We start from the raw sequence: 25344 nt of genomic DNA on the forward strand, positions 1-25344 counted from the left end.
GTGCTAAGAATTTTAGTGTTATTCACTTTATGTGTGTCTGAGAACACCCAAGTCAGTCTGTGTTGAAATCTCTAGTCCCATTTCCCAGATAAGAAAATTCAGCCCCTGAGATTGGCCCATAGGGCACAAATAGAGTTGACAAAGCACGTAACAGCAGCAGTGGATCTGTTTCTCAGCTTTCAGAGTCTTTGACTTTTGTCACAGAATTTGGAAGTGATTGAAACATTTCAGTTGAGGGAGTGGCCCAGCATTTGACATGATATTCCAGTGAATATCCGCCAATCATCAGAAATACCATTTCTCCCATACACTCACATGTGTACACACCAAATTTATTGCACTTCTAAAGGAGTTAAATCCATGAAAGAAAAAACTCCTCTCTAAGTAAGCCCTCTGCCTTTCTGTACAGCTTTGGGACTCATTCAAGCTTAGTGTCATCAGTGTCTTTTAAAATATTTAAAGACAAAAATAAGTGCAAGACCAAGTAGATCTAGCTCTACCATTAACCACCTGAGTCATTTTCGGCAAATCTCTGGATCTGTTTCCTTGTTGGTATTTTTATGAAATTAGAACAAGATATCTTTCACCCCTACCATGTTCTGGTTTACAATCAATTTTCTATTTCTATCAAGAAGTTTGCTATGGAGTCTAACAGTGTGAGGACAAACTCATCATTGATGAGTTTTCAATGTAGAAAGATGAGAGATAGGCACTGTCATCCTTAAATGTAGAGACCACTTTCAATCTTCTGTCTTCAAAGGTTACTTTCCAAAATTTTAATCTTTTGGGTTGCACTATTGGCATTTTTTTAAACCAGAGATACGTTTCAATGAGTGAGTTAATTCCTAGATCCATTTCATTAAAAAAGAATTTTAACAGCACCACTTCTGCTGAAGATTGGTTAATGCTCTTAATAAGACAAGAATGGGCACTGGAAGTAAAGAAAATTCCTAATTCCTTTCTCCTCGTGCTCTCTCCTGGTCTCTCTCTGCTTTTTAAAGGACACCACGGAGCTTCAAAAATCTGTCACAGTTATTGGGGTACTTAGAATCTCACACAATCTCTTTGGGCTAGTTTGTCGAAAAAGCAGATTTTTTTTTGCTTTTTTTGCCATTCACTGAATATTTTTCTTGATTTCAAGAACCCAGGAATGTTCTTGCTACTAAAAAAATACACCCCTAGCATATCCTAAACTATCATTAACTTTAATCCCATATTTCTGCATCCTTTCATTTCTAAACTGTGAAAGTGTTGTTTTTGAGGCTCAGAGTTCACAGTTTCTCCATCTTGGAGACTCAATGGGCTTTTTCTTCAAACTGAGTGTAGATGGTGGTTTCATTAAACTCACTTTATAAATAGACATGTGTCTGGTGTCTGTTTACAGAGGAGCATACTCATGAGGTTGACTTCATGCCACTCACTGGTGATAGAGACAGTTAACTGAGTGCCGGTGGGTGTGGGGGGGATGATGTTTTAGATGGAAAGCAACTTGCCTACTTTACTTTTTTGACTTGTAATTCATTCATACAGAGAAAATTCAATTGCTAGTAAAGGGCACACAAGGAAAAGACTCTCTGCCAGCCAGCCAGGTCTCCTCCTCAGAAACAACCAGTTATTCATGTATAACCTTCCAGGTTTTTAGTTTACTTCCAGACATATGTTGTACTTATCAAGAAAATTTGTGTGTTTACACATATATTCTTCACCCTATCTTCCATGCAACTAGTAGGATACTATACTCACTAATCTGCACCTCAATTTTTTTTCATGCATCTTAGAGTTCATATCGATATCAGTTCATAGAGAATGTTCTTGTTCTTTTTACACAATCACCTATCATTTCATTGTGTGGCTGTATTTAGCCAGGTCCCTACCGATAGACATTTAGATTTTCATTCTTCTTCTAAGCAATGCTTCAATTAACCTTTTCATGGATCATTTTAAATTTGTATTATAAAGTCCTAAAAGTAGAAAAGTTGAATCAAACAGTTGTATATACCTGTGTCTGTGTGTATGTGTATCCTTAAATTACCTTCCACAGAGATTCTATCCAATTAGAATGTATGCAAGTGCTCATCTCTATATACCAGCCAGCGTGTTTTGATCTTTGATACTCAGGTAAAAAGTGCTATCTCAATGGTTTTAATGTTTTTTCCTTTTAAATGAAATTATGCATCTTTAATATGTTCAAGTAATTTATATTTCCTTTTTCATGAATTCTCCAAAGATATGGTTTACTTCTTTTCCTGCTCTTGCTCACTTAATTTTGCTTTGTAGATTTGCTCTGTAAATATTTTTTCAGGTTTATCATTTGTCTCTTTACTTTTGATGTATATTACTATGCTAAATCTTTTTAAATAATTTTATGTAGTTAAATTTGACAGTCTTATCTTTATAGCTTCTATGTTTGTGTTACACTTGTAAAAAGTTCTTCCCCATGCCAGTTTTCAGTTTTTATTTGGGAGCTTTCTAAGATACTTTTTTTGATGTTAAAAACCATAAGATGTTAGTGATTTCATGACCGTATGATGTGGCTACATTAGAATAGAGTTTACATTTTCTAAATCTTTCCTAAGTATTCATGTTCACAGATTTGGTTGACTTTGGCTCTGACTCTCATTTTCATTAGCTAATTGATTTAGGGTTCTCTTATCTTTTATGTTATCAGGTATTCATATTCTTAGATTTAAAGTTTCCCACAATCTTCTTATTCATTGTTGAAATTTGCTGGTGTCATACTTACTCTTCCAGTCTACAATTTATCCGTTACTTACTTTGGAACAAAGTATGGTATTTTTGCCATTGTATCAATATTGATAGTATACTTTTTTCTGTTAAATATAAACTGAATGTCCATTTTGCTAGCTGCATGTGATAGCCTGTGTTCACTTATATTTTGTATGAAATAATTAAATTAATATGAAAGACCTTCAACCAGGTCACTGACCAGTCCTTAATCAGGCTAGCTTGTTTTTAAAAGCCACATCATAATCACTTATTTAACATTTGAAAAATGTGTAAATATTTGACTCCTCCAAATATTAATACTATGTCCTGCCACTTGAGAACTCTTCTGTAGACTGATGTGATAAGGCCTATTTCTCATTTTGTTCTCCATCCCCATGGAAGAGATCCAGGAGCCTCTCTTCAAAGGAAGTCCAACTCAGACCAGCTCATAAGAAAAAAATTCAAGATTTGACGTGAAGTTTTAAAATTATTCCCTTTATTTAATCTTGTGCACTCTGAACTCTTTGAACTAAAGTAGTGTCATTTCCATTTTTTGTGTGAATGTGGTGCTGGAAGGAAGTGTTACTACACTTTGTTAATAACAAGAGATAAAGATTCTCAGATATTTTAAGAATGAGACACAGTTTTCATTAATAGAAGAGAATGTTTTTTTTCACTGTTTGTGGACACCCAATTAGTTATGCTAATTGAGATGAACAATAGAACAAGTATCCCTAAGAGCAGGAAATACCCTCCCCAGAACTTTTTTTAGTACCAATATCCAAAGTAGATCCACCTCTCAAAGCAATTGGTTTGTCTTTAACGTATGGTTACAATGAACTGTGTTACTGTTCAAAAGCAAATTTGTGATTTACCATCAGCAAGTGAGCAAAATGGTCAGGCACTTTAGGTACTAGTCTCATTTCTTGCTTCATTTTTTTCTCACCTATTTTTAATGTCGTTTTTTGCAGTGTTATTATGCATCTGTATAAGCTGCTTTAATTTTGGAACAATATAGAAAATTTTAAAATAATAATACATACCTTATACACATGATAATACAAAAATATATACATAGGTCAGAGAATCAACATAGGGGTTCTAGTTGCTGATTATGTCTACTCCAACTGTTCACTCCAGAACTGAGGAAATAACCATGGTGTGAATTTGGGGATCCACTAGGCCCATTGCGAGATGAACCCAAGCTCAAACTCTATTAATTACCCAGTCTTCATAAGCCCCTTCTCTTGACATTTTGGGTGTTAAGAAGTTAACCAAAGTCTAGTTATTTCCCTTTCCCCAAAACACAGTCAGCTGAGCAAATGGCTCTAGGTCTTGTGTAGGGAGACCAGAAGAAAGAGTTACCGTGAGAGTCCTTGCTCAAGAGTCTGACCTTCTCTTCATTCAAGGAGCTCTGGGGCTGTGAACTGGCTCAGGTCTGGGTTGGTTAAGGGTCTGTGACTATTGTGGTGACTCAGGTTATGTTTCTGTAAGCCAGAACTAAAGTTTTTCTGTTATACAAATCAAGTAAGACTTTAGTAGGCTGTCCATCCACTTCAGTCCTAGGAAAAAGTAAGTTATAAGTACCAATTATAATCACATAACTAGCTGCAGAAACACATCCTATAGCAATGAGTATTTCTTCCTTGATTTGATATAAATATCAAATATCAATACTTTGCCATTTCCTATTCCTCTACTATTTAACATAAGGTATGTAAATTGTATTGATAGTTAACCTTATGTCTCAGTATTTAAACTACAAGAGAATGAAATTGTGTGACTCAGCTAAAAGAATGAATATCACGCCAAGATGACTAAAGGGACATCTGATGCTTTGTGTATCCTCTTTTGGGAAGCAGGTCTGTATGTTTTTGTGTGGCTAGCTGTGCCATGTACTGTAGAAGCATAAATTTGCATTTGTCTTTATTTGGAAGTTAAATGTGGTTAAAAGACGTATGTATTGGGTGCCAGATTGTCAAGAGAAGGACTGTTGTGGTTTATACTATCACTGTATTAAGTTGGGAACTGTATTTCTCAAATCCCCTGGCATGTAATGCTTTTGGGTTGGAGCTGGATAAAAGAGGAATTTACATGGGATTTGGGGGATAGAAATAAAACATTGCTCAAGACTTTCCTGGAGATCTTTTTTCAGTAAGATGCAGTGATGGACAAAAGCCTAGGTATACAGCAGGTACCAGCTTGAAACTCACTCTGCTCTACATCCTGCTCTTCTTCTGAATGCTGGCCCTGCTTACCCAGAGTCCCCAGGCCCACCACTAGATGACCAGCTGCAGAGGTAGTAGATTTCCAGAGACCTCTCCACAAATTCCCCCTTTGCCATCACACTATGGAGGTTGGGCACACTTGGCTTCTCAGACATATTAGTGACTCCTCTGGCCCTCCAATCCCCTTCCAGACCTTCCCTTCCTCTGCTCCTCTCACAATCATATAAAATCTAATTCCTATAATAATTCCATTTGTAACACCCAGTGACTCTGCTCTCCTGACTGAACCATGGCCAATATAACTATTATTAATTGATTTTTCCACTCTTAAATATGAGAACTTATTCCTTTTTCCTCTTGCTTCTTTCTTACACACCATCCTCCCCCTCAACCGCATCCTTTAAATAGGGTTAGATCAATATTGAGTGGCTATATTACTATGTGTGACTATGTCATTCAGAGCTGAGTCATGTAGTAAACTGGACCACTGTTAATTTCCTGTGCAACTTTGTTTTCTCTGAAATTATCATTACCTTGTTTTCTCCTCTGCAGAGTTTTCTGTGACTTATCAGAAATTGAACCCAAACATTTTTCTGGTCATCTTAATCACCTCTTAATGTATTCCTTCATACCAAGTAGACCATCAGTTTCCTCCTGAAGTTCCTCTTGAAGGCTCTGGCATACTTCTGCTGGACTGGTTACCCTTTTTGCCTGATACACAGTTGTCATTCTGGGATGTCCCTTTACCACCTTCCTGGGGATTCTCTTTTTCTCTCACCTCTGGTGGATTTTCTGTTTCCTATGTCCCATGTCTTCCTCTTTCCTAGTTAATCTTTCACTGTGGTGGAGGACAATCTCCAGGACATTGAAACATTTTGTATAGGGGTAAAATTTTTTGAGACTTTTGCATATCAAAAATGTCCCTATTCTTCTCTCACAACTGACTATTTGCATAAGTATAAAATGTTATGTTGAAATCATTTTTCTTTAGTAGTTTGAAAACATGACTCCATTGCTTTTTACTTTGCAATATTGCTTTGAGAGGCCAAAATCATCTAATTGCTTATTCTTTCTGATGGTCCTGTCTGCAGCCCACTCCCAGAAGAATGAAGGGCTGAAATTTCACTGAAACTACTTTGTCATGGATATTTTTTCTTTGATTTTGTTAGAGATTTGATGGCCCTTTTAACCTGAAAATTCATGTTTTTCAGTTCTATAAATGTTCTTTAATTCTTTGGTGTATGATTCCACCCCTCCCCTCTGCCACACACACACACACACACACACACACACTTTTTCTCTCCTCCTTTTCTGGGAATACCTATTGTTCAAATATTGGACATCCTAGAGGGGCCCTCTAATTTCCCTATATTTTCTCTCCTATTTTTCACCTCTTTGTATTTTTTCTCTACTTTCTGGAATATTCCTTCAACTTCATCCTCCAAGTCTTCTAATGAGTTTTCCATTGCTCTTCTCGCTTCTTTTTTTTTTTAATTCCAAGAGCTCTCTTTTTTCATTTTAAAATTTTCTTTACTGTACATAATCTTGTTTATTCCAAGTTGTTGTTTGTTTTGGTCTTTATCTTTTATCTTTGAGGCTTTTCTTGGTATTTTAAATTCTTGGCTATTTGCTTCTATTTAAAAGCGAGAGATTAACAAGATGGTTTTTTAAAAAAATTCTTACCACTTGGGGGATGCTTTCCAACTTGAGTTTTACTATATGGTAAAAATGGACCATAAGTAAACTGACTAAGGCACTTATTGGAAGGGATCAAAATATAATTTATTTAACTCTTTTCACTAGGGTTGGTCAGATTTTCCAGAGAAAAGTTTTCCGATATTCTGCAAAGAGGGAAGGTTAAGAGGAGGAAGTTATTGTCCTGTCTGAATTCTTCCTTTCCTTGTGAATTTTCTCCCTTTTTGAAAAAGTTATTGCACTTAAGATTTACTAAGGTTCAGGAGGCAGAACATTTAAAGGCATGGGAATCCATTTTATTGTTACTTGTCTTTGTTTTTCCTTCATTCACTCAGCAGATAATGATTGAAATCCTATATATTGACACTGTTATGGGTACTGAGGATACAGCAGTGAGAAGGGAAAGCAAGATCCTTATGGAGCCTGTATCCTAACTGGGGAAAGATAAACAATAAAAAGCAAATACACAGGATTGTCTTTGTTTCCCAAAGTGTTTATTTTATTTTTGTGCATTGATTTGATGCAAGTTCAAAACACTCCCACTTACTCTTTTCCGAACATCGCTAGTAATTTAAATTTTATTGCATTTGCTTGATCATTTACTTTATCTCTACAGCTACACCTATTTCTTCTAAACCATTGATGAGTAAGTTTTAAACATGGTCTGTTAGTCCTAAATACTGCAGTATATATTCCCTGAGAACATCACCTATATAACCTCAACATTATTCAAATTAGGATATTTAACATTGATAAAATATCATTACCTAATTCACAGTCTGTATTCAGATTTTCTCAGTTGTCCAATATGCCATTTATAGTTACTGATTCCTCAGCCTGGGCTTGAATCCAGGATCACATGCTATGTTTAGTCGTCATGCCTCTTTGTCCTCTTTAGTCTGGAGCTGTTTCTCAATCTTTCTTTGTCATCGATGGCTTTGATATTTTTGAAAAACACATTCTGTTTTGTTGTATGCCACTTAGTTTGGATTTGTCTAATATTTCCTCATAATTAAATCGAGGTTATACCTTTTTGGGAGGAACACTGTGAAACTGATGCTGTGTCCTTCTCAGGATACCATGCCAAGAGGAAAACGCTGTGGATCTGTCCCGTTACCCACTACTTGATTAAGATGTTGTCTGCCAGGGTTTTACATGGTAAAGTCACAATTTTTCCTTCTGAGATTAATAATTAATTTATGGGAAACACTTTGGGATTATGTAAACGACCCCTTCCTCATCAAAATTTCACCCCTACTTTTGTCATCCATTAAGGATTCTTGTCCAAATCAATTATTACTCTGATGATTGTCAAATGGTGATTTTCTAACTACATGAGTTCTCCTACATTTATTAGCAGTTATTCTACTGAAAGGAAACGCTTTCTCTTCTCCCTGATCAATCGATCCATATCAGTATGGATCCATCGAGTCTTCTTCTGCTCAGTGGGTTATACTGCATTACTATGCTTATTTTGAGTCTCAGTTTCTCCCAGATTTGGCCTGTGAAGAATCTGAAGCTGGGGTCTGCGCTTCAAAAATTCTTTAAGTATTTGTTCACTTTTAGGCACAACCATAACTTCCAGACTTATCTTGTGTTTTCCCATTCCAGTCCTGGAATACACCTTTTCTCCAAGTAGCCTCGTTCCTTTTAGTGGAGAATTATGTTTAGAAACCAAGATCTGGGTACTTGGTATATGCAAGTCTACTGGAGTGTCATAGCTTCTACTTCTTCTCAGCATCAGAGTTAAAATCATGAGTTCTTTATATACACCCATCACCACAATCCAACAACAGAGTTCATTCCAGGCTTTCCTATTTCCAAATTTGCAACTCCCTCTGCCACAGGGGTAAATAAATGTAAATTGGAAATACATTTACAGAGCAATTACTGCTGTTGTGTGAGTATCAAGAAAAGCTACACAGAGATGATACATAAGCTTGGTCTTGAAGGCTAAGTAGGATTTTATCAGGGAAGCAAGAAAGGGCATTTAAGTCAAAAGTGATTGAAAGAGGGAAAGCTGAGATATAAAGGGAAATAGTTGCCTAATAAACCGATGTGCTAACGGAGTGGTGCATGAAGGAAGGGAAGATGAGGGTTTAGATTGGCAAAGTAGATAGCAGCCAGATTGTAAGTGAATGGACTTCCATGGTAATGAATAGGAATTTTACCTTCAATGTGAATTGAGAATTTTTTTTTAAGTAGGAGGTGTAACATATTCAATTCTACCTTAGGAAGATAATTAGTTTGGCAGTACTGAAAAAACATTGGAGGGAAATCAGTTCAGAGGTTAATTATACATATGTGATATACGACTATATTATATATGATATATATGTGTGTATACACACACACACACACACACACACACACACACACAGTTGATTCTCATTATTCATGGTAGTTGTGTTCTACAAAGTCAACATGAACACTGAATTAGCAAATACGGACCCATTGCTTGTTGGAGAAATACAGGGTAGGATTCCTTCAAATCTCTGATCACTTTTCATCCATACATAACCTTGTTTTATGTGTGTTTCTGTTTAAAGACACCTGACTTAATACATGTTGTTAATTCACTAACATCCTACTCACCGTAGCAGCACTATAAACTCACTGAATGAAGCTTAACACATATTTTTTCCATGAGGCACGTCACAGCCTTCTTGCACTGGGGGACACTAGACAGCACTTCAACACCACACTTGGGAACCTTTATAAACAGTGAAATTACCAACAAAAAATGCAAAAATGTGAAAAACCTGGCACTAAGTAGATCACAAAACAAGATACTTGTTCACAGCTTGAGAGCTGAAACAAGAAGGCAGAATGCCACCTTGTTTGACCTCAGCCAGGAATGTGAACATCAAGTAACTCAAATTGTTGCCACTCTGTGCATGTCCACAAATGACCATGAAAGCCCCAGGAATATTGATTTTGAGGCTACAAATAAATTTTTGTGAATAGGCAAATTTGCAAATACAGAATCTACAAAAAATGAGTATCAATTATACATACATGTAAACATACATATGTATGAAACTAAACCAGTGCAATGTTAGTGGAAATGGAAAGGAAAGATTTGACCAATTAAATGTGAGAATCGGGGAGGTAGAAGGCACAGATGATGCTTAAGTTTCTATCTTGGAAGACAGGGTGAATGTTAATGCTATTATCGAAGTATATAATCCTAAAAAAAGAGTCTGGAGAAGAAAGATAATATAATTTTGGAAATGTAGAATTTTAGAACAAGGACAACATCCTGGTAGAGGTAGCCAGTAATCTTGAAAATGTGGAACTGAAGCACCTTACAGAGGCCATAGCTAGATATAAAATTTGATTTATCTGGTACATACAGAATACAACTGAAGCCATAAGAATAGAAGAGATTGCTTGGGTAAGGAAACAAAAATCCAAAAGATAAAACCTTGAAAATATCTGCTAAATTTAAGAGGTCTAGCAGAGAATAACCAATGAAAAAGCCAAGAGGAAAATTGGAGGGGGAAGTCTCAAATCTAAGGGGATTATAAGAACAATAACAAGTAAAAAGGCTAGTAACTGTTCCCCAAGCAGGACAAGAGATAAAGGAAATATTATGTATATAAACATGTATGTAATACAATTCTAAATACATAACATTATTTGTGTATTTGTACCCTTTGCCTCTGTCACACTTTAATTTTTATCATGCTCTCAGATGGTAGAAATCATTTAAGATTGGATATCCCAGAAATACACCAGAAGCCAAATGAACCAAGATGATAGCTTTTTGGAGAAATCAGGAGCACCTTATACCATCAGTCTCAATCAAAGAAAGATATGCACCAAAGATCATGAAGAGTTGATCCACGATGTCACATCAAGAAACATAGGTTTGTCTATCCCATTTCAGTAATGCCCATTCATAAGCAAAGTACAATGAAAGAACAGGGGCAGAAAACTGGGAGATTGGACAGCAGAAAGAAAGGATCAGGAATGTTGAAGTGCTGACCAGGGTTTTCAGGAAGAAGACTTCCAGTTCCTAGGAGTAGCAGGCAGGATTATATGAACAACTCTCCTGCTGAAAACAATTAAAAATGCTGAATATAATAAACATCTTTCTAATAGCCACAAAGCAGGACTTCCCTGGTGGTACAGTGATTAAGAATCTGCCTGCCAATGCAGGGGACACATGTCTGATCCCTGGTCAGGGAAGATCCTTCACGCTGCGAAGCAACTAAGCCTGTGCGCCACAACTACTGAGCCTGTGCTCTAAAGCCCAGGAACCACAACTACTGAGCCCACGTGCTGCAACTATTGAAGCCCACACGGCTAGAGCCTGTGCTCTGTAACAGGAGAAGCCACCGTAATGAGAAGCCCTTGCCACAACCAAGAGTATTTTAATTAACTAAAAATAATTATAATAGCCGCAAACAGCTAAGAAGGTAGTAGGAAATAACAGGGCAAACAAGAACCCAGGATGGTAAATGAACACAAAAGCCACTTTCATCCTGAGCTATTTGCCCAACACGAAAATGTGAATTTTCACTTTCTCAGAAAGGTGAGGGTGTCTTGTGGGAAGGGAAATAGAAATTCAAAGGCAAGGTTCACATTAACTGAGGAATTAAATAGAAGATGGCAGAAACAAATTCGAAACCTGCCCAGGGAATAAAATACATTTGTCCTGAATTCATATTATTTCTAGAAATAATTTTTCAAATACAATAACCAGCACAAGATACAAGAGAACCAGATGCATACACACATGAAAATCACTGTGGACAAGAAACAACAGACAACAGCCCCACAAACACTACAAATACTGGTATAATCAAGAAAACTTCAATGTGTTTAAAGAAATACTAAAAAACAAGCTTCACAATATCTGCAGAGAATAGGATTGACCATGAATGAGATAGGAAGACAGGCTAAGGACGATAAAGTTTGGGGAGAAAACTTGGAGGATTCTGTTTGCGTACATACATGCCTATGTAATGAATAAAATCAATAACAATACCATCATTTTCATCAAAATGCTTTATTAAGCCCCTACTATGTAGCAGATATCCGTTGTTTTTGCATGTCTATTTTTCACTCCCTTCCTCTCTAGTAGCAATCTTATTTTCCTTAGTAAGGAAACATACACACTACAAGGAAGACTCACCTTCCTCCAGGCTCCCAGAGCGGTAAGGAGACCAGCTGAACCATTCCATTCACCTGGTTCAGGAGCGGGACTATTTTCCAAGTGGGACCAATGAAAGTAGAACTTTTGCTGGAGCTCCTGAAGGAGCTGGAACTGCAGAGGCTGCTAACCTTGTAGGCTGGAAGTCTGATGGCTGTCTTGGAACCATGAGGAGAGAGCCTGCTCATAAATAGAGCCAACACCAAGAAAAGAAAACCCAAGAAAGAGGAATAGATTCTTGACAACGTCCTCTAGATATCTAGACTCTATGCCTATAGGCCAGACACATCTCCATTTTACAAGGTAGTACATTTCATTTTTCTGCTTAAGTCAGTTTGAGTTGTGTTTCTGTAACTTGCAAACAAGAGTCCTGGTATGTAAGAACATTATTCAGAGTCCTGGGCTGGTCACCAAGGATAAAATATCTGAAAGAGGGAGAGTCAGCCTTGGAATGAAATTTTTAAAAGATGAAATGATTAGAAAATTCAGGTAATGAGACTTATCTATTGCCAACCCATCCTAAAAGTAATCTCCTTCTACTGATTTTCATAGCATTTTATCAATTACCCTATCCCGGCACTTGAAACATTTTACTTTGTATTGTAGCAGACTTTATATATCTTTATCTCTCCCACAAATCTGCATACCCCAGGGAGGAAATAATCATAGAATTTCAGAGTCAGAAAGTACCTTGGACAGACTTAGAGGAACTTGCTTATTTCATAAAGTGAGGTAGGGACTATGTTTTATCTTGGTATCCTAGATGTATTTAGGAAGTAATATTAATTAATTGAAGGAATTAGTTGATGAAATGAAAAAAGGAAAAATGGAAGAAGAGAAATTAAGAAAAAGAGAGACATTGTAAATAAAATTTATGTACTTTGGGAAAGGGAGAAGAAGAGAGGTTGGAAGACAGAAGGAAAGAGAAAAAATAAGAGGAGATAGAAGAAATTAGAAACATTAAGCAATACTTCTGGGCATCTCCAGTTGTGAGCTACATTATAATGCTTTCTTTTAAAATTTTTGACCCTTCTGCATTTTCTCTGCTTATGCAAATAATAAAATTTATTTCTTAATATCCTGAGAGCACATTAAATGACAGGAGGAAGGACTTCTGGGTGTATTCTTCACGGCAGGGGAAGTCCTAATTTAAATCATAGAAGTAGGATGGAAACTGGAAGCACCCTAGACTGACTGATGATAGGTTTATGGAAGTTCCTCTTGATTATCTTGTTAGATTGTACTGTGGTTTTCAATGATTTGCTCCCCCTTAGGGTAATTATCTTACCCATTGCCATGGTGTCTGCAGTGACTTCTTGCAGGAGAAACACACCTCCCTGCTACACTGATACCCGTTGTGGCCATGCAATTTGCTTTGGTCAACAGCATGTGTGATCCATGTCACATCCAAGCGGAAGCTTTAAGAGCCATAATGAGTTTGTCTTGCTCTTTTTTTTTTAGATGCAAAAATGACGTTTCAAATAAGAGCTGCTCCTTTATCCTGAATCCTAGAATAAGAGCTCATAGGCAGCAGAGCCACAGCTGATCCTGACTCATGTGCTGTTCTACATTGCTGAGATTGAGGGGTTGTTTGTAACCAAAGCAGAGCTGACTTATACATCATTAAAGTGTCTTTGATGTGCAAACCAAAGTATTTTAAAGTAAACTCCTGAGTTACTGGGTTGGCCAAAAAGTCCATTCAGGTGTTTCCATAACATCTTATAGAAAAACCTAAACAAACTTTTTGGCCAACCCAATACTTTTTTTCTAGTGTTACACGCTCTGACATAAAACTGATTCAGAAGAAAATGCAATGTTTGAAATATAAATTTGTCTATATTTATAAACCTTTTTAATTTCTCAATACTTATGTTGTACATGAAAGAGAACCACAAAAATCAATCTATAATCTGTAAAATTCACAGGTCCACAATGTCTGAGAATGCAATAAAAGAGAATAACCACATATTCTCCCAGCAGAAACTTAGATTGCTTTCCTCTCATTGCAGGAAAAATAGGTTACTTTTAAATGTTAGAAAAAAAATTATAAGGCAGTCTGTGTATATAAGGAAGACCACCCCTTTCTTCACCACTACCACCATAAAAATATTTACAGACTATAAATATCTTGGTTTCAGGACCCACTGGTCATCTGATAGTTCAGTAATAGTCTCAGTGCAGAAAGAAAAATATGTTTCTTGGTTTTAGAGGAAGGAAAAGGAAAACAACTCCAATAGTTGCATTTTTTAATTCTGAGCTGCAAAGCAAATGTTTTCTTTCATGAAAAACCAGTGAAGCAAAACTACCCTGAATTTTTATATAAAGCTAAAAAAAAGGAAAAAAAAGGCAACGAACTAGAAGGTAATACCACTTCAGAAAAGGTGAGTTTTTCATTTAAAAATGTGATAATGAGAAAGAGTACTACCAGGAATACAGTATTATGTGAGTATGTACAGATTTAGCCAAACTGCTACACAGCCCTCCTCCTCCAAAAATCAAAATTATTTTTCCTTTATATCTAAAACATAACAAATTTCATTTTCCCCTTTCTTTTCGAGTCACAGGAAAAAAGCAATTAACAATTAGAGAAAAAATAAAGGAATGGATTTTATAAGTCTTTCGAGTTTCGGTTTCAGGGACATTTTAAAATTTTTTTCCAAAAAGCTAGATACACATAAAAAATAATAAGAAAAATATGCTGTTCACTGCATCCTAAATCCTCATCTTTCAAACTGGACCTATTTGTGAGTGTCAGTTAGAGCCTGCCAACTGTAGAAGCTGTATTCCTGCTGGAAAGTCTTAGCACGAGAATATTATATTTCTTCTGGAGAGGACCCATTGCAATTTGCTAATATTCTTAAGGTGAGAGGGCAAATTCAGTTTGCCAACTGTACCCACCAAGTAGGTTTTGGAAAATGTTAACTGTTGGGTGTTCAGAAAGAAATTTTTTAGATTCCAAATGTTTTCTATTTGTTTGTTTTTTTAAAAGAAATACTCATCCATCAAATGAGGGGGTTAGATTTCCTTTCCTCTTTGGGAAAGAATCTGTTCTTTCCCCCTTTTTGGTGGCAATTTATTAATTTTACAAGATTAATCACTGGCCATAAATCTCATGTGTCTAAGGTACTTGGCCTGCTCTTTGCTGAATCACCGTAAAATATTAGTAAATCTAATACAACAGATTGTGTTATCCAATGTATGCTCTTTTGAAAGTGGAAGCCAAATGTAAGTAAATTGAATTGGCTGACTTCTAAGAACCAGAGGGTTATATGTGGTAGTTTAGACTGAGCACAATCTCAGCCCACCTCCATTCTGCTCCTCCCCCTTCAGAAACCAAGTTCTTTCATTGCAACCCCCTGTCTGCTGAAAGCCTGGTCTTGTTGACCATGAAGGACCATTATGCAGCCTAATGAAATGGAATTTGGAATCTTTCATTTCTTTTCTCTCCATTTCTCAGTGCACAAACAGTTGTATCAGCTCTGCCCCCAAATGCAGCTGCTCTGCAGGTCTGCGTTCCCTGCAGCTGCAACCAGACGGCTCCTCATCAGGTCCAATCAGACTTCTCATAGTATTTTTGGAAGAGGGTAAGGTATCCCCTTCTTCCTTGGATGCCCCCTTTTTTTATAACCAGGCCGTCATCTGGTAAGAGATCACAAACTCAACCAGCTATTCTGGATCAAGTAGGGAACATAAATGGCTAAAGTCAGTAGATAGGGACTATGGTGAAGTACAAATTACACGTCCCATCCAGGGAAGGCAGTCACTACTTAGGTCTGGCCAAATTTTTTCTCATAAGCATTTGCCCTACCAAAGCCAAGTCTTTCCTTTTTCTTTCAAGAGAAATGATGTATCGGTAAAGAGCCAATCAAGAAAACCACACAAATTCAAATTTTTATGATATATTATATCCCAATTTCCACCTGTAGCTAACCAAACTTAAAATTTTAAAACATATACATGCATACATGCATTATTTACCAAATTAAGTCTGTAGGCCTCCAGTTTGTGACAGTGAGTGACAATATTTCTCTAGACAAGTAAATGGACAGAGATATCCTCTTAAAATATTTTACTGAAGTTACAGGCTCAGCTTTTCAGGATTATAGAACTCATTCAGCTCAGTAACTTCAGTCTATTTAACTTCGTGATCATTCATTTATTTATTCATTTATCCATCAAACATTTACGGAGTGCCTATGCTAGAGGATGGTTGTACAGAGAGAAGTAAGACATAGAACCTGGCTTCAAGGAGCTTACAAATTACCTAGGGAGTCTGACATATAAACTATATTAATATGGGTATTAACAGCCTTTTTATAGGAATTTGTTGAATGCAAAGAGAAAAACTATCACCGTTTTTTTTAAAAAAAATCAGTTCTCAAAATTACGGTGCTGGAGAAGAAAGATGGCAGCAAAGTAGAAGGCCGTGGAATGCATCCCTCTCCAAAAATGCATCAGAAATACACCAAAAGACACAATAATTCCCACAGAGAACCAGCTGAACACCAGCAAATGACCTCAGACACCAGGAAGGACTGCAAAGATCCTGACATAACTGGGAAGGACCCCTCTGGGCCTGGCTAAGGCACTCAGGGATAACAAAACCCCTGGGCGGGGCTGGCCTAGAGTGTCTGCAGCCAAGAGCCAAAAGTCCACAGAGTGGCCCAGCTCTGGAGACATTCTGTTTACACATGAGCCACTGGTGTCCCCCTGCAACAGGCGCTGCTACGGCCGACTGAGCTGCCGTGACCCAGGCAGCGCACCCCGGTGGAGTCGTAGCAGGGGGTAGGAGCCATGGTAGGAGTGGCTGTCTCTCCACCTGAGCCACCCAAGCCGACGTGACCCAGGCAGGGCGCCACTGCTCACTCACTCCCAGGGGAAGGAGCCACTATTGTACCCTCTCTCTCCCAACACACCAGTGCTTACAGACAAACAATAAAGGAAGCTCTGCTGGTTGCAGAGTAATACAAAAAGCCCAAGGCAGGTAGTAGGGCACTTACAGCTGAGACCCCAAGGAAACAGAAATAATATTATTAATTCTATTGATCTGGTCCATTCTGGGGTCAGTTCTAGTTTTTTTGTTTTGTTTGGTTTTGTTTTTTATTAATTACAATCTCAGTCCTAAGGGATCTACATGTTTTATAACATATTTTTTATTCTATTTTTAGCCTTTTTATATATTTCTATTTCTAGCTAAGTTTTTTGTAGTGCTGACTGTATCCCTCCTACCTTCTTTTCCTATCTATACATTTCTATTTCTTTTCATATTTTTTCTTTTCATATTTCTTTTCATATTTCCAGTCACACTATGCTCTTCTGTTGCCCTGTCTTCTCTCCTTTTCTAGTTTATTTTATCTTAATATACTTATAAGCAATATTATCGGTCTGCTCTGTTTCCCTGCTTTATTCTCCAAAGGACACACTGCTTTGGTTTTTATTATTAGGTTTTGTCTTTATCTTAGTTCTAAGTATAATTGCCTGATTTCATTCTGAGAATCTTCAGTCTGTCTGGTGGTACTCTTGCTCTTTATTATATTTGATCCTAGCTTTCAAAATCTCCCTGGATTTGTGTTTGTGTGTGTGTGTTTGGGGTGGGGGGGGGGGGGTTTGGTTTTGAATTTCTGTTGGATTTCTCTTTGATTGTCTGATGGCATACTGGGGTTCTTCTGCCAGGTCTTTCTAGTGCCTTATGTTCCATTGGAGTCAGTATTTGTCTTATACATGTATGTGTTTCCTTGACATAGTATTTGTTTGACTCAACACTCTGCCATTAGTCTGGGGCTTGGACAGTCTTATTTAACCCCTTTATTGCAGGGACAAGCAACCTCTGAAGTCTGGACTACTCCATCAGAAGTCAAGTAGGAGGCTCTGGGGAGGGAGCACTGAATCCAGGATGCTAGACTACTAGGGAGTCCTCACACACAGGGAAAATTAACTGCAGAGAACTCTCACAGAGCCCTGTATCAGAGTCTAAGATTCGGCTTCACCTGACTGTCTGCAATTACCAGTGGTGCATACCTCACACGAAACTACAAACAAGACAGGAGCACAAACCCACCCATCAGCACACAGACTACCTAAAGCCATATTAACCTCACAGATACCCTAAAACACACCACCTGACGTGGCCCTGCTCATCAGAGAGAAAAGATACAGAGCCACACACCAGAAAGCAGACACCAGACCCCCCCACAAGGAAGCCTACTCAAGACACTGGACAAACCCCACCACAGGGGGCAGAGGGCAGAAACAAGAAGAATTACTACTAGGCAGCATAGGGAAAAGAGACAGCAAATCCTATAAATTAGACAAAATGAGAAAACAAAGAAACACCATGCAGGCAAAGGAGAAGGAAAAAACCCCACAAGACCAAATAAATGAGGAGGAAATCGGAAAATTGCCTGAAAAAGAACTCAGAGTAATGATAGTAAAGATGATCCAAAATCTCAATAACAAAATAGAGAAAATAGAAGGAACAGTTAATAAGGATTCAGAAGAACTAAAGAGCAAACAAACAGTAATGGACAACAAAATAACCAAAATTAAAAATACTCTAGATGGTATAAACAGCAGGATAATGGAGGCAGAAGAACGAATAAGTGAGTTGGAAGATAGAATGGGGCAAATAACTGCCACAGATCAGGAAAGAGAAAAAAGAATAAATAGAATGGAAGACAGTCTCAGAGACCTTAGGGACAACATTAAGTGCACCAACATTCGAATCATAGGCATCCCAGAAGAAGAAGAAAAAAAAGAAAGAGTCTGAGAAAATATTTGAAGGGTTCTAGTGGAAAACTTCCCCAACATGGGAAAGGAAATAACTAATCAAGTCCAAGAAGCACAGAGAGTACCATATAGAATAAACCCAAGGAGAAATATACCGAGGCACATATTAATCAAAGTAATGAAAATTAAACACAAAGAAAAAATATTAAAAGCAGCAAGAGAAAAGCAACAAATAACATATAAGGGAAAACCCATAAGGATAACAGCTGACCTTTCTGCAGAAGCTCTGCAGGCCAGAAGGGAATGGCAGGATATACTGAAAGTCCTGAAAGAGAAAAATCTACAGCCAAGAATACTCTACCCAGCAAGAATCTCATTCAGATGCAATGGAGAAATCAAAATCTTTACAAACAAGCAAAAGTTAAGAGAATTCAGCACCACCAAACCACCCTTACAACAATTGCTAAAGGGACTTTTCTAAGTAGGAAACACAAGAGAAGGAAAAGACCTACAAAACAAACCCAAAACAATTAAGAAAATGGTAATAGGAACATGCATGTCAATAATCACCTTAAATGTAAATGGATTAAGTGCTCCAAACAAAAGACACAGACTGGCTGAATGGACACAAAAACAAGACCCTTCTATATGCTGCCTATAAGAAACCCACTTCAGACCAAGGGACACATATAGACTGAAGTAAAGGGATGGAAAAAGATATTCCATGCAAATGAAAGTCAAAAGAAAGCTGGAGTAGCAATACTCATATCAGACAAATTAGACTTGAAAGTAAAGACTATTACAAGAGGCAAGGAAGGACACTACATAGTGATCAAGGGATCCATTCAAGAAGAACATACAACAATTGTAAATATCTATACACCCAACATAGGAGCACCTCAATACATAAGGCAAATGCTAACAGCTATAAAAGGGGACATCGACAGTAACACAATAATAGTAGGAGACTTGAACACCCCACTTACATCAATGGACAGATTATCCAAACAGAAAATAAATAAGGACACACAAGCTTTAAATGACACATTAGACCATCCCGACTTATTTAATATTTAGAGGACATTCCATCCAAAAACTACAGAATACACTTTCTTCTCAAGTGCATACAGAATATTTTCCAGGATAGATCACATCTTGGGTCACAAATCAAGCCTTGGTAAGTTCAAAAAAATTGAAATCATATCAAGCATCTTCTCAGACCACAATGCCAAGAAACTAGATACCAATTACAGGAAAAAACTGTAAAAAATACAACCACATGGAGGCTAAACAATACCTTATTAAACAACCTAGAAATCACTAAAGAAATCGGAGAGGAAATAAAAAAATATCTAGAAACAAATGACAATGGAAACACAACAACCCAAAACCTATGGGACGCAGGCAATCTTACGATTAGTATGGACATGCAAAAGACCCCGAATAGCCAAAGCAATCTTGAGAAGGAAAGATGGAGTTAGTGGAATTAGGCTTCCTGACTTCAAACTATACTACAAGGCCACAGGGATCAAGACAGTATGGTACTGGCACAAAAATAGAAAGGAAGATCAATGGAACAGAATAGAGAACTCAGAGGTAAACCCAAGCACATATGGGCACCTTATCTTTGACAAAAGAGGCAAGAACATACAATGGAAAAAAGACAGCCTCTTCAACAAGTGGTGCTGGGAAAACTGGACGGCAACATGTAAAAGAATGAAATTAGAACACTTCCTAACACCATACACAAAAATACTACAAATGGATTAAAGACCTACATGGAAGGCCAGACACTATAAAACTCCTAGAGGAAAACATAGGCAGAACACTCTATGTCATACATCAAAGCAAGATCCTTTTTGACCCACCTCCTAGAATCATGGAAATAAAATCAAGAATAAATAAATAGGACCTCATGAAACTTAAAAGCTTTTGTACAGCGAAAGAAACCATAAACAAGACAAGAAGACAACCCTCAGAGTGGGAGAAAATACTTGCCAATGAAGCAACGGACAAAGGATTAACCTCCAAAATATACAAGCAGCTCATGCAGCTTCATACCAAAAAAGCAAATAACCCAATCCACAAATGGGCAGAAGACCTAAATAGACATTTCTCCAAAGGAGACATGCAGATGACTGACAAACACATGAAAAGATGCTCAACATCACTAATCATCAGAGAAATGCAAGTCAAAGTCACAATGAGGTATCACCTCACACCAGTCAGAATGGCCATCATCAAAAAACCTAGAAACAATAAATGTTATAGAAGGTGTGGAGAAAAGGGCACTCTCCTGCACTGTTGGTGGGACTGTAAGTTGGTACAGCCACTATGGAAAACAGTTTGGAGGTTCCTTAAAAAACTAAAAATAGAACTACCATATGATCCAGTAATCCCACTATTGGGCATATACCCAGAGAAAAACATAAAGATAAAGAAGATGGGGCATATATATACATATATATACAATGGAATATTACTCAGCCATAAAAAGGAATGAAATGGAGCTATATGTAATGAGGTGGATAGACCTAGAGTCTGTCATACAGAGTGAAGTAAGGCAGAAAGAGAAAAACAAATACTGTATGCTAACTCATATATATGGAATCAAAAAAATAAATAAATAAAAGGTACTGATGAACCCAGTGACAGGGCAAGAATAAGGATGCAGATGCAGAGAATGGACTGGAGGACATGGGATTTGGGGGATGGGGGGTGAAGGGGAAGCAGGGACGAAGTGAAAGAGTAGCATAGACATATATACACTACCAACTGTAAAATAGATAGCTAGTGGGAAGTTGCTGTATAACAAAGGGAGATCAACTCGAAGATGGGTGATGCCTTAGAGGGCCCGGACTGGGAGAGCGGGAGGGAGTTGCAGGTGGGAAGGGATATGCGGATATATGTATAAATACAGCTGATTCACTTTGGTGTACCTCAAAAGCTGGTACAAGTGTGTAAAGCAATTATATTCCAATAAAGAGCTTAAAAAAAATTACAGTGCTGCTCTGTCTTCCCCCAATCTCCCATGGAGAGCTCTTCCCACCCCATCCACTCTTCTGTCATATATGCTAGTTTCTGCATATGCTGAAGGAGTTGGGTGTGTTTGCTAGCTGCTTCACACTCATTAAACTCTGTAACTCTACTAAACTGTGCATATGAAGAAGCCAGTTATACAGACCACCCTCTTAGACACCCTAGGTATGTGAATGGGCAAACATAACAAGCCAAAGAGAAAGAGTATTTCTTGTTGCTCTCAATTTTCTCCTGCTGCTTTCTCCCTTATTCTCTACACCCCCAACCCCCTTACTGTAATATTCATTTCTCATATAAAGATAGAATTTAGCAAAATGCCTCATAAGAGTTTTAGCCACTAGAAAAAAATGCAATAAAACTTAATCTCTCTCTTTAAAAAGTGCATCATTTGCCCTTTGAGACATCCCACCTTAAACCCTAAAATGTAAATAGATATCCAAATACACAGGACTGAAGAATGGCATTAGAATAGAAGGGTTTTCATATGTTTGGGGATTATTCTTTCTTTGTATAATTTACAGCTGGGTTTTGGGGTCTCTACACAGTTGAAATTAACAAGTGAAAACAGAAGCTATTGATATCCTCTGGAATAAACTATAAGCTATTTATATGGGATAGTTGGCTTTTATTGAGCATATTTAAGTACCATGTCAGAGGATTTTTGCTGTCTAATTCAATAATTTAATTCTTACAATTACTCATTAGTGTTACCACATTTCCAGGTGAGGAAACAGACTTGGGAAAATCAAACAACCTATGTAAAATTGCATACTAGTTTAGTGGCAAAGCCAGAGTGTAAATGCAGGTCTTTCTGCCCCTGGGCTTTTGTTCCTCCCACTAAACCACACTGTTACTTTAAAGCAGACACTGAGTAGATCTTTTCTCACTTAATCATGATTTTAAGTGTATAGATCACTTAGCTGCCACCTGATCTTTAAGCCAAAGAAGTAAAGAACCAGAAAACAAAAATGTCAAACACAGTTGTATATGACCAATTCTTCATAATTATACTACTCTGATTTCAGCCATGGTCGTGGCAAAGACATGGGGTAAAAAGCCTATGAACTGCTTTCCCTGGTAATAAGTAGGATGTGGTAATAATTACATTCATAAGATAATATTGGTTATTCTCTTGTAATTTACTGCAGGAGTAAACTGGCATCAGTAAGACAGAGGATGGATGAAGTGACATGTATCCATTTTATAGTACAAAGAGACAAATTGTCATTGGTTTTTATTAACATCAACCATCAATGCGCTAGTGCTGTTTGGCCTCTCCACAATCTCCCTTGGCCCCACTGCCTACCTACTCCCACCTACTACAGATTCACATGCATTAATTAGTACATATACTGAAGTATTTGTGTGTCTGCTGTGTGCTTTACACCCAGTAAACTTCATTACTCTACTGTGCACACAAAGAAGCCAATCACATACCACCTTCTCAGGTTCTAAGATCTATATTAAAAAGCATAGATTCTATAGTCAACCAGAAGGTTGAAGAGGGTTTAGTGTGGACCAAGTTCCCTCCCACGCAGTTCCCAATTCCATAAATCCATACTCCAAAACTCTAATTAGATAGGGCCTGGACATCCCTACTGCAAGCACAGGAGGAAGCAGGGGAGTAAATATTAGGCCTTAATTTTTAGTGCGGATGGGATCAACAGGAAAAAAAATCAGGGTCAGAGCAGAGCTTGGCCCTTTCCCTATGATTCTGAGCCAATCCCCAACTCAAGCTTTTTTTTCCAGATCTAAAAACCCTCCCATTCACAGTTTTACATCAGTGCTCCCCTCTGATATTTGTCCACCAATTCGCTCTATTTGGAATAAGTTCAGCCACATGAGGAGCCCTTGCCTGGTCTCCTTCCTGAAGGAGCCCACAGGGATGGGAGAATCTACTTCCTGCCTAGTGTGCCCATTCTGCTTCCAAACCCTGTGGTGGTAAAAGAGACTCTGAATGAAAGATTCCCCTGACCCATTCCAGGACCCCTTGCCCTTTTCTTCTATCTCTGGTCTCTCAAAATTAGGGGAGGAAATTTTTCCAGGGTATCTGTCCATTTGCTTTGCAATACCATTCTGCTTTCTCAAACAGGAGAGCTGTTCACCCCATGATAGCACCCTTTAATTTCTGTCCCATCTGCAGTGAATCTAGCAAAAATTCATGAAAGTTTATAAGATATGGAGAGTCTTCTTTCAGCTGTTATGCACAGCTTCTCTATGTTTGTATTCCTTTTTTCAATTCAGTTGAAGATGGGAGGATTCTATGACATCTGTGTTCATGCTATCATTTTCCCTGAAGGCTTTCACTGGGATTTCTTCTATGGTTCCTTATTTACAAAGCCATATCCACCCACCCTCATTTCTGGACTTTTTATTAAAACATCCGTTTTCATTAATGGGAGTTTTCTGATGCTCATAGAGAGGTTTTGTGCCCAGAAAAGACTATTTAGAGAATTACATGGAATTTAAATATTCAGTATAATAAATTGCCCAATTTAAAACTGAAATTTTATGCAAATTAAAACCACAATGAGATATCACCTCACACCTGTCAAAATGGCAATCATCAAAAAGTCTACAAATAGGGACTTCCCTGGTGGCGCAGTGGTTAAGAATTTGCCTGTCAATGCAGGGAACTCGGGTTCATTCCCTGGTCTGGGAAGATCCCACATGCTGTGAAGCAAGTAAGCCTGGAGCTACAACTGCTGAGCCCACATGCAACAACTACTGAAGCCTGCATGCCTAGAACCCATGCTCCACAACAAGAGAAGCCACAATACTGAGAAGACTGCGTACCGCAACGAAGAGAAGCTCCTGCTCTCCACAACTAAAGAAAGCCTGCACACAGCAATGATGATCCAACATAGCCAAAAAATAAAATATAAAATAAAAGTAAAAATAATTTTAAAAAATAAAGTTAAAAAAAAAGTCTACCAGTAACAAACGTTGGTGAGGATGTGGAGAGTTGTGAACCCTAGTACACTGGTGGGACTGTAAACTGGTGCAGCCACTATGGAAAACAGTTTAGAGGCTCTTCAGAAAACTAAAAATAGAACTACCATATGATCCAGCAATTCCACTGCTGGGTATATATCCAAAGAAAATGAAAACACTGATTCGAAAAAATACATGCACCCCAATGCTCATAGCAACATTATTTACAATATCCAAGATATGGAATCAACCTGCACCCATCAACAGATAAATGGATAAAGCAGATGGGGTGTATATATATTATATATACACATACACACACACACACAGGAATATTTCTCAGCCATAAAAAAGAATGACATTCTGCCATTTGCAACAACATGGATGGACCTAGAGAGCACTATGCTTAGTGAAATAAGTCAAACAGAGAAAGACGAATACTCTATGTTATCACTTATATGTGGAATCTAAAAAATAAAACAAATAAATGCGTATAATAAAACAGAATATAGAGTCACAGATATAGAGAACAAACTAGTTGTTACCAGAAGAGAGAGGGGAGCAGGGAGGAATGAGATAGGGGTAGGGGATTAAGAGACACAAACTACTATGAATGAAATAAATAAGCATCAAGGACATATTGTATAGCACAGGGAAATACAACCATTACTTTGTAATAACTTTAAATGAAGTATAATCTATAAAAATGTTTACACCTGAAACTAATTTAATATTGTAAATCAACTGTGCTTGAAAAAGAAAAAAAAATAGGACACACACCAAAAAAGCCCTGACATTTTCCTTAAGCTTTTAAATTCATTTAAAGATTCTTTC

This window comes from Hippopotamus amphibius, chromosome 5 (genome assembly GCF_030028045.1).
Source record: "Hippopotamus amphibius kiboko isolate mHipAmp2 chromosome 5, mHipAmp2.hap2, whole genome shotgun sequence".
NCBI lineage: Eukaryota > Metazoa > Chordata > Mammalia > Artiodactyla > Hippopotamidae > Hippopotamus > Hippopotamus amphibius.